Genomic DNA, 9433 nt, shown 5'->3' with positions numbered 1-9433 from the left:
ATATATATATATATATATATATATATATATACGGCAATAAGAAAATGGAGGGTACCAAGAGGTGGTATTCTTCAACTTTTAGACATTATATTATGTCTATTTATTTATTAAAAAAAAAACAATTATGTAATGGAATTTCAATTCAAGTCGAAAAAAATCTTGTGTAATATTATTTTAAACTTCATATTTTACTGTTTGTATTTGATACAACAAAATACAATTTTAATTGTATATCTCAAAAGACGTGATTTTTAAAAAATATTATTGTTTATACTTATTTTTGATTATTTTCTGTACCATGTTTTGAAAGATTTACTTGTTTCTTAGTTTCGCATTTTATTATATCAATATACATCTCTGTGTTTGTACGCTTTTCATGCGAAGCGATAGCGCGAATTGCTTCCATACAAGGGATTCATGAATAATTTGATCTTGGATACATAATAGGGTCTTCAGTTTATTTCTTCATTAAAAATAAATAATATTGCGTTATATTTACGATTTACTTGTTTAAAAAGGATTCTTAATCTCAACTTCAGGTATTGATGTAACAAGGGCGAAAGTTTCCATTTTCATTTGTGAAATCTCTCTCTCGCTATTTCAATGTTTTCATTTCAAGTTTAATTCGCAATTTGCAAACAACTATGATGATAAGTTACTGAAAATATATTGCTGCCATACATGAGATGCATGAATAATTTGAACTCGGGTAAATAATAGGCTCTTCAGTTGTTTTTTTTATTAAAAATAAATAATATTGCTTCATTAATTTGCAATTTGCAAACATCTGCGATAAATTACTGAAAGAAACATTTACTAAGTTGATTAATTTCTCTTGAACCCGCACACTTCATTAATTTCCGTAAACATTTTTTATTTATTTAATTTTTACACGCCGTGTTCAGCTCTATGTATGTGTTGACTGTCACACATGCACACGTGTGTTTTTCTATGTATGTTTGTATACATTTATGTATTTGTATGTGTTATTGTGCTTGTGAGAGAGTGTGTATGTGGGAGGGGATGAAGGCATGTGTTGTCAGGTATATGTACATACATAAATACATATGAATACATCTTTCATGTAAGCGTGTATGTGAGAGCGCGTCGCACTCTCTCTCACACACACGCACACACACACTTGCACATACATGTAATCCCCTACCCAAACTGCTTTTGTGGAAAAAATGAAATTATAATAATAATCATCATCATCATCATCATCATCAATATTATAATTATTATTATAGTATTAAGCATTCAAATTGATTTCTCAGTTGAATAAATTTTATCCCTATTGATGAATTAACTGAGGATGAATTAACTTGACGTAGTGTGCCGAGTGACATTGTTGTGCTTACTTTGCAAGTTGTGAAATTTATGCTTTTGTGATCACGTATATGTAGTCTGGGATTTTGTCGTGCAGTGGAACAAATGCCCAACGTGAAAGTTTGCTTAAAACTTGGAAAGTCTCCTACAGAGACATTGCGTGTTCTTCGGCAAGCTTACGGCGACGAGGCAATAGATCGTGCACAGTGTTTCAAGTGGTATGAATGCTTCAACATCAGAAGAATGTCCCTGGAAGACGATTTGTGAAATCCTGCCACGAGCGCCACCACTGAAAATATGAAGAAAATTCATTAGTTTGTGCAAGGGGTCCGTTTGAGGACAATGAACAACATTGCTGATGTTGTTAGTATGTCGTATGGATCCGTGTGGGCAGTCCTAACGTCTAAATTGAACATGCGGCGTGTCTTTGGTAAGTTTGTTCCCCCGCATGCTGACCGCTGAACAGAAAGAACGTCACGTCGAAATCTGTCAACATCTCCGTCAGAGTGCCGCTTATAAACTATCCTTCGTGTCGAAGATTATCACCGGTGACGGGAGTTGTGTCTACGTAGACGAAGCAGCAGTCGTCACATTGGAAGAGTCCTTCGTTGCAATGACTGAAGAAGACACGGCAGAGCTGCAACTCAGTCAAAGGCATTCTCATTTTTGTTTTCGACATCCGTGGATTGTGCCTCGCGAATGCGAGAGTTCTACTGTGAAGATTTGATTCGTTTGAGTTAGGACATTTCGGTGAAAGCGACGAGATCTTCACGAACACAATGCACCCTGTCACGGAGCACTCTCCACTCGGGAGTTTCTTGGAAAAACACAATGGTATCGTTTCTACACCCGCCCTATTCGCCAGATTTAACACCTGTAGACTTCGATCTCTCCCACGTTGAAAACGCAGCTCAAAGGTCGGCATTTGAACACCGTTGTCGAGATCCAGAGCGAATTCCAAAAGTGACAGGTGTGTTGGTTCCGCCGTCTTGCTGTGCATGGTGACTATCTCAAAAAGGATGATGTTAAAACTAAAGTAAATAATTTATCTTTTATTAAACATAACTAATCCGGGATCCTTTCGAAACCACTCGTATAGCAGCAGCCAATATGAAAAGCATCATTACACGCAAACACCACCAAGAGCCTACTCCTAGTTGTAACTGTCAAGACCCAGGAACGTGTTTACTCGACACATTAATACATGATTATATCCGTCAAATTTGAAGCAGAACTTACGGCAACGCTATATGATAACTTAAGGGAAAATAGATACATTGGGTTATGCGAATGCGATTTCAAACATCACTATACTAAACATACATATCTTCCTTCTGAGTCAGGAACAAAAGTAAAGCGATTAAGTTGGCTAGCCACATATGAGGTTTGAACGCCTCACCACATACAACAAAGTGGAAAATAGTTGAGTCCACACCATATGTCAACGGAACAAAAGAGTGTAAGCTTTGCGTAGCTGAAAGAACATAGATATTCTTCAGATCTAAGAACTTATCCGCACAGGTAAATTTCCGATCTGAAATTTTCAGGTGTTGTAAACTTATGGAAAGGTACCTGTTGGGGGATTGGAAAGCGCCAGCCTTTCCGGATTGTATAGCTGTACATGATCATGGACAACTAAATTTTGAACACTATCAATTTACTTAGTAAGAAATGAAGGTGTTCGTTAAGAGAAGTGTTTCTAAAATTCCTATATGTTTTAAGGCTCACTTCTTTCAAAATCAATGAATAACAAACAAAAATATTTAATGGAGTAAACACACATGAATATATACCAGGTGCTGAATTTTGGTGAATATTATGCTGGAATATTAATGCTAAGATATTCAAATAGTCAACGTTAAAATATTCAAATTCCGAATCGGTATATAGCTTTTGTTAATATCTATCTCCACACAATCTCTAATCAAAATTTCCTCCCATACAATGATCAAAATAAATGTAAAATTATATATTTGTGTTGTTGCCTTCAATGTACTAAATACAGTTTCTATTATCACAAAGTAAAATAATTTTTCCTCTTGTCATGTAAAGTTCTCAAAACGGGAAGCTACTTGGGACAAAAGAAATTTAGTATATTTAATTCAATGAAAATCCCAATTCATATCAAATATAATAAGAACATATGAGAACAGTTATTCCTATTTCCATCATTTTCTATCGCTGAAGATGTATTATAAGCATTAATCCTACCGAGTGTATTAAACATACAATAGCCCTTATCTATGTATTGATATCTATGGCTCACATCGTGATAATATTGTACAAGACATACACATGCTAAAATACGCCCACAAAGGCGCATATACACACACATACACACACATATATACATACATGCTTATATATATATATATATATATATATATATATATATATATACACACTGTTGTCTTACTATTAATGTGGATTGACGCATTGTGGTAAAAAGCTTGCTGATTTGGGGTTCACTTGGGGAAGTATCTTCTACTATCGCTTTGGGACAACCAACAGGATGCATAATGAGTATACGTACAGGTTGTTCCGGCTAAATTTCACAGCTTGGTTAAAAGCGGGGAAAAACACAATATCCCCTCGAAAAAATCAAAGTATTCACAAAAAGGAAAAAAAACTGTCAGCTTGTTTATGACTGGGGATAACAGTTTATTACAAGTAGCCACTCTTAACTTCCAACGCAGTCACAAAGTGACTCCGAAATCTGGCGCATGCATTTCTCATAGTAGAGTAGAGAAAATCTTCGAACACTTCCTTGCTCCTAGTTTTCGTATTGAAAGGTCCAAAATCGAGTGATTGGTGTCCTGTATATTAATACATGTGATTACAATGAGAGGAATTAGGTCAGAAACCGGAGCTAGCGGAGTTGTAAATATGCTCCCACAACCAAAACTGAATTTCTCGGAGGAACCGAATCCTACTGCTATACATATAGCCTTCCAGCAGCAATCATTCCCGGCTGTGGTGTTACATCAATCTCCAGCAGTTTCACAAAGCGGACTGAATTGAATCTAAGGCCAGGTTCAAAGCTGAGCGGAAGCATTCCGACATCCGCACTGGAGACACATCCGAATAACGTCTTTCTGCCGAGCACAGCTTCGTAGTTCACATCACATTTTACAGCATTTACAGAGTTCATGGAATATTGAACAGCAGCCACGATGACGGTATTTTAATACCGGGCGCGTATAATCAAAATACAAAATACAAAATATTCAGTTGGCTTCCAATCTTCCAATCTGCCTGCCTGCCTGTGTGTGTATGTGATTGTGTGGATTTGTACTTGTATTCATCTCACACCAACGCTTCACACGTTTTTGACGCGTTAACGTCTCCATAACTTAGCAGTTCTGGAAAGAGACCAACACAATAAGTACCAAACTTTAGAAGAAATTTAGCCCAATCGTTTGACAAAAATCCTTGGGGACGGTGCTCCCAGTGTGGACGCAGTCTAAAGGCTGAATCAAATAAGAGAGAAAACAAGGTTACATAGGTACATACATACCCAAAAATACGCACTTATACACATACTCTCACACACACACAGGGGCATAACCACACACAGACACAGACACACACACACATGCATATAATTATATAATATCACGCGCTTGTCTATGTGTCTCTGCTTGTAATATTTAATTCGTGAATGAAGCAGACATATGGGTAATTGAATGGCTAAATTGTCTGTTTAGTATTGAGGCTTTAAATATAATAATTAAAAGTGCTTAACATGTTAATTATTTTCTTAGCAATAAAATTCAATCATCGAACCCCTCCTTCAATTGCTGTTACAGGAATCAACGTGAAATTCATCACATATCTATACATTAGCAAAGAGCGAATCTTGTAAAAAAAACTGTATGAACTTAAACACTTTAGCTCAACATAATTTATAGTCTTTCCCTCATTTGGTACCTATACCTGAAAATGATACAAAAGAGTTACAATGACTTGTCTATTGAATGAGACCTGAGTAAGAGAGTAAAAGGCAAAGGTTTCCTAGTAATTTTGTCATGATATTATGTTAAATACGTTTAACTAGTGTATCTCCTAATGTACCAGCCTTAGAACAAATTTTGTTAATTTGATTGACTAAACTTCTTCAAAGCGGTGCTCCAAGTATGGACGCACTCTAAATGCTGAAGGCACGCACGCACGCGCGCGCGCGCGCGTATAAGAAGCTAATAAAATAAACTACAGAATATTTGTCCTTTAAGCATACTATAAATTCTGCGTTTCATTTTCCAAATAGCAATTGTTATTGGGTAGCAATATATGTCGAATATCCGACTTAATAATCTAATATATTTCTTTACACATCCTTACATTCCCTTTTCGAGAAAATTTTCATGTGAAAGAGATATTTCGTTATACAGTATGAGCTGTCATAGCTCCTCTCGAAATATGCTGCCACGTAGCTGTGTTTTGAATCACTACACTGAACTTTTACACTAAGCACATCGAGAGGTAATGCTGACACAATTATAATTGGATCAGGAAATATATCGGATCAAAATTTAGTAAATCATGATATGATTCCTTTATTACTTCTATAACTAAATTTTTATTTTTCTCGCCCAATTCGATTATAATGCATTTGTTTCATATCGGATATAGATAAATTTGCTTAAGTATTTAACTAAAATATTAGCTCCATTTGGAGGTTTTGTGTATATTCTGTTTTGCACCGTTTACAAATACCATGTGTCAAATGGCAGTTTTTAGAGGTTCTCATTTTAGAGGTTCTCAAGTATTGAGACCAGTTAGACGATTAACATCTTCACGTTTTTCACCAGACGTAGATTCCTGAAAAAGTGTCAAATTTGCTGTTCCTCTTTCTAAGATAAAAGGAAACCAAGTTTATAGAAACCGACTTTGTTCATTAAAGCCGATGTTTTTCAAGGAAAACGATAAATTCGTTGAATCGAGAATAATATAGTACTAATAAGTATTTAATCGACGATGGTAGCAGTTTGTATACAAGATGTCAGCCAATTTATTCTGAAGCTATTTTTACTTAATCTAATTAAAATATATTTTCGGAATAATTAAAATCTCGTATAGTATATTTTTGAGAGTGACTGAAATATGTGAGCCATGCAATTTTTTAAAATCTGAAATAGGAGATAGATCAACCGGACATTGAAACTATGTCGTAGACGGCTATAATACAAGAGGTCATCACTGTAGCTATATTTACATAAATGCAATATATTTAAAAATCAATATTTGGTATCGTAAAAAAGCTATGATTTTTATGAGATGACAACAAAGAATTTAGTTGTTATCAATATATCATTAATTTTGCTTTCTTTATCATAGTTAAATGAAATTAACTTAACCTCCGCACTTAGGTGAGGAAATTAAGCTAGAATTAAAAATTAATTCCACACACTAGTAAGTTCCCAAGCAACCCGACACTCGGGCGGAAGAGCATCGCCGAACGGCGCCGGCTCCGAATGGGCTTGGCACCCGCTCTAGGCAGCCCCGATCAAGGGGTGTCCGAACCTAGCCTGTCGAAATGACCGAACATGTACGACACTTGCACCACAGCTCTCGACGATCGGCGCGGCTGACGAGATTCGGCGTTGGGCTTCTCCGGTTAACTCACTGTTCCTTAGAGAATCCCGGTTGGTTTCTTCCACTTAGCGATATAACACAAAATTAGTGCAAATTATTGATATAAATATCTTTGGGGTGAAGATGCTATTAGAGCCCTATCATATATCATATTAAACACGGATTAAATATCATATATTAGCCCTTAAATGCAGGTAGATAATTTCTAGCATTTTCACATTATTGGTTAGTTTACGATTATTGGTTAGTTCCAGATTATTGGTTAGTTTACAATCGACAAAAAAATCATAATGAACAAAACGTATTGATTATTCTTGGTAAAACCTAAGTTGTGAAATGAACTAATTAGATGCAACGAAGTAATATGCTTTCAGCATCAGCATGTTTGTCACATCAACTGCAGATCTAAATAAATTGTTATTGCAAAAGCAAAGGATATTTATCATAGCTTCAAAGATAGAAGAAAGCACGACGAATTACTTAGTTTATTTTCATGCAACAAAAGTTTGTATCAAAAAAGTTACGAGGTAGAATATCATGAAAAAATATAAGACATAAAATTGGATTTAAGTATAATTGACTTTCTTATTTTAAAAACAAACTATATATAAGAGCTCAATTCGACGAATTTCATGGTATCTATCTCTTGCAATGAAGTTTTTTAAAAAAGCTGTTATGAGTATCCGTTTATCTAATTTGAGGGTGATAATACATTTTTATGAATATAAGAGGAATTTTAATACATATCACCCCGGTGTCATTGAGGTAAGGAAAGTTTTGCTTAAAACATTGCAGCTAAGGATAAAACTTGAATATTAAAAATTATTTCATTTTAATATCCAAAGTAGCATTATAATTTAAAAATATACCATCATTTTGTTAAAATATTGAGTCACTAGAATACCTAAAATGAGAGTCATACATAACAATATAGCGAAAGCTTTATGCAAAATAGAATAGTATATATGCTAGGCAAATTCATTATGCAAAAAATAGGCATTGAATCAAGACTAAAAATAACCTAGGCAATAACTCAAGCAAATCTTAATGTGAATTTGTTGTCATAGGCAGATTTTACTTTAATATATAACAATTTTTCTATAATTCTATTTATTGTACTATGTACTACTATTATTCTTATAACCTTATTTTAAATTTCTAATTATTAATTAATAATTAAAAATGAATCATTTTAAAATGAAAAAAATATTTTGAGCCATTTTAAAAACTTTTAATAGAAGTAACAATTATTTACATTTGCCCGTGGGCATATGGCGTAGTGGATAATAATAATGATAATAACATCGAAAAATACCTTACGAATGAGAACTCAGGTTCGAAATTTCCCCAAGTTACGTGATGAAGGCTGGAGGGCATATCAGCCGAAATGTTGTCTTAACAACAAACAAGATGAGGACAAATATTGTCAAATGTAAATATGGTTAATAATGTACTTAATTCCTCATATCTTAAATATAGAACTGTAGAAGTAACAAATAATAACTTTTTTATGACATGACTACAAATACTTTAGTTTTAATAAAATCTAATATTTTCTAAATCTATATATTTATTTGAAATTTTATCCTTAGCTGCAATATTTTAAGTAAAAATGTTCTTGTTCTGTAAATTACTAGATGTTAATAAGCTGTCCTGAACTTTTCCAAGTGTAATAACTTGTCCTGTAATTTTCCAGGTTTATAATCTTAAGAATATCATTCCTCTTGCTTGCAGTTTTCCATATAATATATGTGTGTGTATGTGTGTGCATGCGTGCGTGCGTGTGTGTGCGTGTACGCGTGTGTGTGTGGGTGTGTGGGTGAGTGTGTGTGAATGTGTGTGTGTATATGTATATATATATATATATATATATGTGTGTGTGTGTGTGTGTGTGTGTGTGTGTGTGTGTGTATACGCGTGCACCCGCGTGTTTTAGCTTAAATAAATCTTTATACGAAATCACATAGGGATATATTCATTTCTTTTATTAATAATATCTAAATTTCAATGATGATATTCAGAAGCAGACATTATCTTTTGGATGAAAGATCTATTTAGAATGCAGAGTGAGGATTGCAATTGAGGAACCGTGATGTAAGGTGTTGTGTCCAGTTGTTTTAATTGTATACTGTATTATATCACTCTAAACTTTTTATGTTCTCTATATTTTTTCCTTCCTCTCTATATGTAAAACAATCATCCTGATGAAGGGAGTGTCTAATCTCTAATATGAGTACAACACCATATTAATAGACACATCTCAGAAACGGTCCGTAGATGCATACTTTTAACTTAACTTTTATATTATATGTTTTTTTTTCTATCCTGTCCTAATGTACACGTTTTTAATATAATACATGTAAATTTATAACTTCATCATACCGTATATATTTACCCATTATATGTTATATCATAATGTATGTTTACACATCGTAATGTTTTAACTTTAATTTGTCATATTTTTATACAACTTAGAAATCATGCATATTTATAAATATTCTTTTAATAA

The sequence above is a fragment of the Octopus bimaculoides genome, chromosome 9 (assembly GCF_001194135.2).
Source record: "Octopus bimaculoides isolate UCB-OBI-ISO-001 chromosome 9, ASM119413v2, whole genome shotgun sequence".
NCBI lineage: Eukaryota > Metazoa > Mollusca > Cephalopoda > Octopoda > Octopodidae > Octopus > Octopus bimaculoides.
Note: the sequence above shows the minus strand (reverse complement) of the source record.